Genomic DNA, 7,116 nt, shown 5'->3' with positions numbered 1-7,116 from the left:
TAGTGATAGCATAAACTCTAACATGGGCTGATGGTCTAGGAGACAATGACTCTTTCTTCTTTTTCGAAGGGCAATCTTTTATTTTATGATTCAACTTTCCATAAGCAAAATAAGCTTCAGTCACCCAAAAACATTGACTTGTTTCATGATTTAACCCGCATCTTGCACATGATTAAGTCATCTACGGTGGCTTTCTTTTTTCAAATCTAGATATCTTTACCCTCTTGTTGTTACTTTCTGATTTATTTCCTATCTTACTTTTGCTAGTAAACTTGTTTTTGCTATTCTTGCCCCCGATTTCTTGTATCTCCTCTAAATCTTTTTTTATTATTAAAACTATTTCTACTACATCAGCATATGCTTTGAGTTTTAAGACTAATATCTGACTTCTTATTGCTACCTTTCAAACCTATTTGCTTTTCTAGATTCATCATCAATTATATGTGTGGCAAATCTGGAGAGCTCAATGAATTTGGATTCATATTTTGTTGTCGTCAAGTTTTCTTGGATGAGATTTAAGAAGTCTAATTCTTTTTGCTCTCTAATACAATATAAAAAATATTTATTGTTGAACTTTTCTACGAATACTTTCAAAATAATTGGCTCATGTCTGACTTCAGAAATCCTCTTCATTATTCTCCACTAGTGTTCAACCTCTCCTTCTAACATAAAGGTGGCAAGAGAAACCTTCTGATCAACAAGGGAATTTAAGACGTCAAATATTTTCTCTATTCACATCATCCATTATTTTGCTACCATTGGGTCAGGCTCACCACTAAAGCTGGGAGGACTAAGCTTCGTAAACTATTTAATTCTCAACCCAGTTTGATTTGATGTCCCTACTCCATCACTTTTTTCTTGTCGAACTTGTTGTTACATCACTTGTGTCATAATTTTCACAATTCTCAAAATCTCATTCAACTGATCAGAAGTAGATGCAACAGGAGAACCAGATGATCTCACATCCTTGCTTCCTAGAAACAACAAAAGAGAAATTTTGATCAATCTCTACATAAAAGTCACTGAACCTCAAAATATATTACACATCTAGCATATCTAAAGAAAATCTTAATGATCCTCATTTCATTCTTTGATACCACCTTTGTCACACCCCCCGAATTATCATATTCAAGAGGTGTGACCTTGTCTTAAATCGATAATATTAAAATTTCATCAACAATCCAATCTAGAATCTAAACTAATATTTGAGGATACTAAAAACATTCAAACCTCTAGCAATCCATAAAACCTGCATAATTTAATGTTATTTCATTTTGAAACATGTTTTATATATAACAAGGGAGTAAAGAGTAATTGGAGTGTATCATTGAAATAAAAAGCATTTTGGATCATATCAAAAGAACAAATAGGAAACAAAAGCTCAAATGTCATATTTAACGTTGATTCATTTCATTCTTATCCAAAGTGCATATAGAAACACATAACTAAAGCTCTGGATATCGTATCAAACATATAGAAGGTGAAGTGGGATCCTAAATATAATTGCTTATATTTGAGAGCGTCATCTATCCACATCTGGATGAAGCCAATGGGGGCTGACAAAGCATCGTAGGCTCTAAGCATACACTCTTTATCATTTCTGGCAAAGGTCCAAATAATCCTGTTACTATTTCTAATAGAGGTCCAAATACTCCCACAAACACCAGAGTACAAAAAGGGTATTGTAAACAATAAGACTAGCACATATCAAAAGCATATGCGAAAATAATTAAACGTACATGTGCCTATATGAAATAAGGCGATTCAACCATAAACTTTACATAATAGATTCAGGAATATAAATAATTTTAGGATGAGCATTATAAGAATTCAAAACAATAATATAAAGCATAATTGAAGAAATAATTTTAGCTGAAATTAATTTCCAAATGGATGAAACATGAATAGACAAAATCGACAAAACTCAATTCTAGTAGAATTTGAGGCGTATTTCATGAATTATTTGAATAACCAATTATACTCCAATTTACTCATAATTGGTGTCATTTGAAAGATATATTAATCTAGTTTCAAATAAAGCAAGTTTTTATGAATTAAAATTTCCAACAAGGAGTTACAAATAATTTAATAACAAAATATCATAAAATATCATCTCTATTTTATCGAATCTATAGGGTCTATTAAAATAGATGTTTTAGTTGGCATTTGTGCTCCAAATCTTTCAAATTGGCATGCACAAAATGATTTATAAGTCTAGTTTCTAATAAATCATATTTTGTATAAATCATTATTCCCAACATAAAGTTATATTTAATTAGTATAAAAAAATCAGAAATTATGGTCCCTATTTTACAGAATTAGTAGGGTTAATTAAAACAGAAGTTTAGGTAGGCATTTAAACTCTAAAATTTTCAATTCAAGCATCAAAAGAAAGAGTATGAGTCTTCTTTCAAAAAAATCAGGTTTTACCTAAATTAGTGTTCCGTGCTAAAAGTTATGACTGAAACAATGCATAGAGATCAGATTACCAAAAAATTTCATATTTATGGTTTTGTATCTAAATGAGAGAAATATATAGTGCTAAGCCAAAATATTTCGAATTATTCATATTTAAAATGAAAATACAGATTAAGATTAATATAGGATGGGGTTAGAATAGTTGTCTTTCAAAGATTTTGATCCAAAATGAGAAGGTTTGAGCAAAAAGACCCAAAGCCCCAAATTTCTCCTCTTCTTTTTTCTTCTTTTTCTTTCTCTCTTTTCCAATGCAAGCTGCCATCTCAGGTTCCTTAGGAACGAAGGTAGAGAGGCTTAAGTAATGAAATTTATTATTTTATATATTTTATAGTTTAGTCCGTGTATTATTTATATTTATGATTAGGTCCTCAAAGTTTACAAATCGGTCCTCATATTTTTTACAAATAGATCCTTAGATTTTATAAATAGGTTCTCAAATTTATATTTAGGATCTTCTATAGAATTCAAAATGGATACTTATATTATAATTAGAAATTTATACGAAAATTTAGAAACGAGGGATATTACAAACTCGACACATCGCGACCTTGGTCGTATGTTATAGTGGACATATACTTGTTTCTCCAACCATCTATATGATAATTCATTGCGAACCTTCATGCGAATCAATATAAACGTGGACCAATTATGTTTACAACCACTAGATGTCATCATTTATAAAAGTACAAGACCAATAACCTTCCTTAAATTTGGTGTGTCCCCTCCAAATTGTAGCCACCACTCGACTGCAAAATGATATAAATATGACTTTATTTGCATAATAGAATTATTAATAATTAATATCAAATATAGTTAATAATCAATATGTGTGTAACTTTTCCTCACTAGGATTCATAGTATAACGACACAATATAGCTACAATGTCGAAGAATAAACCAATTGTTTCTCGGAATAATCAATCCTCTATAATAGCATTGGCTTCATCGATAGTGTTTGACAAGAGTCGATATATAACATTTCTTAGTGCTGATAATAAATCATTTTGTGTTTCAAGAGACTATCGAAATTGAATTATCGTGTTTAGATAATGCGGTATAAGTCATAATTTTGTTAACAAGAATTTTTCATACAATAAAAAATTATGAATTAAATTACACTGAATATGAATTTACCTACATTATGGATATCTTACTCCATATAAACTTCAGTCCTACGATCAATGATATGTAAGTATTAGTGGGCCTTAAAATTATCTTTGAAAACTTTCTTAACCTTCGCTCATGCTATAATCAGTATATGTTTAAGATAAGACATCTATGAATGCTTGTCCAGATCGACCTTATGGAGGATAACATAAAGCAGTTCCACACCTTTTATGATTTCAATCACGATCTCCTAAAATCTAGAAAAAAGAATGATCTTTTCCATCTTTTTTTCATCGCTCAATGTCGAATACTATGAATCAAACCATTCTGGTAATGTGACCATTGCCTTGAGGTCTTACCTTTTTTGTTGTAACGACTTTAATACAATGAAATTAGTAGCAAACCAAGTGACTTGAGGTTTGAGTATCTCACCTTTTATATACTTTTACATTAAAGAGTGGACCTGGTGATGATTATGTATAAACTTTATAATTGATTGTGCTTGAGCTATACATTGACTGATGGTAGTTTGCTAATATCCTTCAACATTAAATCCATGTAATGAGCTGCACATAAAGTCTAAAATAATATATTTATTTTTTATCAACGGTAAACTAGCCCTCTTGAAATTTGCTCCATTGTCAATAACTATTTGGATAATGTACAATGGTCCGATCTTCTTTACTACGGTATCTATTAAGTTTTCAATATACTTTACATCTTGAATCTTGTCAAAAGCATTAACTGACTTATGAAACACCACTCAATTACTGTAATAAATAAGAAAATTAATAATACTCATTTTGGTTAGCCCTGTCCAATTGTCACACATCAGAATCACCTCATATTTATCCTATTACCTCTTGAAGGATTTGATTCAATCCTTCAGTTCTATCATCTCCTTATCTAAATACTCATCATGAATCTCTGTTGATGTTGAAGGTTGGATTCTCGTGCCAGACTTTTGAATAGAGGAGACCATACTCTGATAATATGGACCTTTGGCTATGTTTGCTGGAATCCTATGAAAGTTGAACCATTTTGAAATTGCCTTCCCAATATCCTACTTCTTTTCATTTGTATATACTTTGTCAATCTATGTCTATTTCGTTGTTTGTGAAGGATAGACTTATGGACCAATATCAATAATATCTAGCGCGAACCTCTTGCCAAAATATCTTATAAAATCACAGAGTCCACCATGTCTTATGCTACTAGTTCTCTTAACTAAGGAGGGGCAGTTGGTTACCTCATATTAGCCAACCTCTGGATTCCTTGTGACACAGATCCACTACTACTGCTATGCTCCCATTGAGTTAGGTCATTGATACCTTATTGCTTCGTCGTACATATACTGATGCTTCAGTGATGCATGAATACCAATTGTGAGATCCGGGTCGATTTTATCATTACGACTCTCATAGTCGTCATAAACTAGTTCCTGTATAGCCTTATAGTATTCTTCCTCAACTCTTGCCTTTCTTTTTATTGTATTTTCTCTTGTTTGTTTTAACTTATTTTGAAATGATTTATGAACTTCTATCAGAACCTTCTTGCATTTTGGAACATTGAGATACCCGCCGACCAAATACATCTTCACTCAAGTGATTCCTCCACCCTTGCTAATATAGTTACAATAAATATATTGCCAACAATGGCGGTTCACATCCATCTTTCAAACATGAGCCTAAGCGTCATCATATCGTTATTCCTTTGGTATCGTATTCATACCAAATTTAAATTAAATAAGTTATAAACATGTCAAACACCCTAATAGGTATTAAAGACATTGAATTGACCCAATATCAATCAAATTTTAATTAAATCATCATTAAAACTACTAATTATAATATTAAAAAAATTAATTAAAACCTAATTAACTTTATTTTACCACCATAAATATGTTAAACATATAAAAGAAGAATTAAATACGTAATTTTAATAAAATATAAGTTAAATTACGATGAAATAGATATATTAATCACACTATTAACACAATTAATTCCTATTAATTATTTCTCTTTCAACACTATAAACATGTCAAACACCCTAATAGATATTAATGACATTGATTTGACCCTATATTAATCAAATTTTAATTAAATTATCATTAAAACCACTAATTATAATATTAAAATTTTATTAAAACCTAATTAACTTTATTTTATCATGATAAATATGTTAAACACATAAGAGAAGTATTAACTATGTAATTCTGATCAAATATAAGTCAAATTACGATGAAATCATCATTAGATACACTAATCATAATTATTTATCTTTCAACACTATAAACATGCTAAACACCCTAATATATATTAAAGACATTGAATTGACTCAATATCAATAAAATTTTGATTAAATCATTATTAAAATCACTAATCATAACATTAAAAAATTTTATTAAAACCCAATTAAACCTATTATACTATCACAAACATATGATCTAATATGCATGAAATATAAACATTTGACTATTAAGTATCTAATTTGGAATAAATTAATATTAAAAATACTAATCATAATATTAAAAACCTTAATTACTCTAATTAATACTATTTTACCATCAAAAGCATATCAAATAATATAATCAACATTAAGTCATACATCACATAGAATAAGCTTAATCATCTCATAAATCAATAGAAATCTAAAAAGAGAATACATACATCTTGATTAAAAAGTTCTTCCTCTTAATCCTCCTAAATTTGATTCAATCCATAAATTATTGCTTTGTTAAATTTATGAGAGTGAAAATGTAAGAATAAAAGAGAGATTATGAGTAAAAATGAGTTCGAGAGAGTATGAGAGATAAATGAAATAAAAGAAGGGCGAGAAAAGGGTTTAAAAACCCTTTAAGATGCCTCTAATGATCAAATTGATAGTTTAAAAATTAATATAAATCGATAATTATCGATTTCAACTGTTACCATTTAGTACAGATCAATAATGATCGAAATTTTGATTGTTACTGTTTATCAAAAATTTAGTACCGTATGGTAGCGAGCGGTCCGTGTGTCGATAGGTTGACGAACCAATATGTACCGCCTGTAATAAGCGATATGATACGAAATTCAGATCCTTGCTTTGTATATATATATATATATATTTTAAATAATTAAAAAAGATTAATATTCTAAGAAAATTAAGATAGAAGATACACTTTATAAGGATGTTTCATGGGAGAAATTTTTTTTTTCCCTTTTTTTGTTGTCAAGATTCATATGATAAGGTAAATCAATTACATGAGCCTATTATAGTATTAGTACACATTTAAAAGAATGATCTTTATTAGTATATCGTAAGTTCTTGCTATCTTCTCTATTTTCTTAAAATACTAAATAACTAAAAGTAACTTTTTATAAAGACCATGGTAGAAAGAAGTCAAGGTGGCCGGTTCTCCCAACTTATGGCCCACTATATAATGTGTTATTAATATTGAACTAATGTCTTTTAAAGCACAAGACGTCAAAGTCCTAAAACGTCCGAGACCTAGGTGCCCATTCGAGCAAAACAAGATACTTTAAAATAT

The sequence above is a fragment of the Musa acuminata genome, chromosome BXJ2-2 (assembly GCF_036884655.1).
Source record: "Musa acuminata AAA Group cultivar baxijiao chromosome BXJ2-2, Cavendish_Baxijiao_AAA, whole genome shotgun sequence".
Taxonomy (NCBI): Eukaryota; Viridiplantae; Streptophyta; class Magnoliopsida; order Zingiberales; family Musaceae; genus Musa; species Musa acuminata.
The sequence above is the reverse complement of the archived record's forward strand: the minus strand, read 5'-3'. Positions refer to the sequence as shown.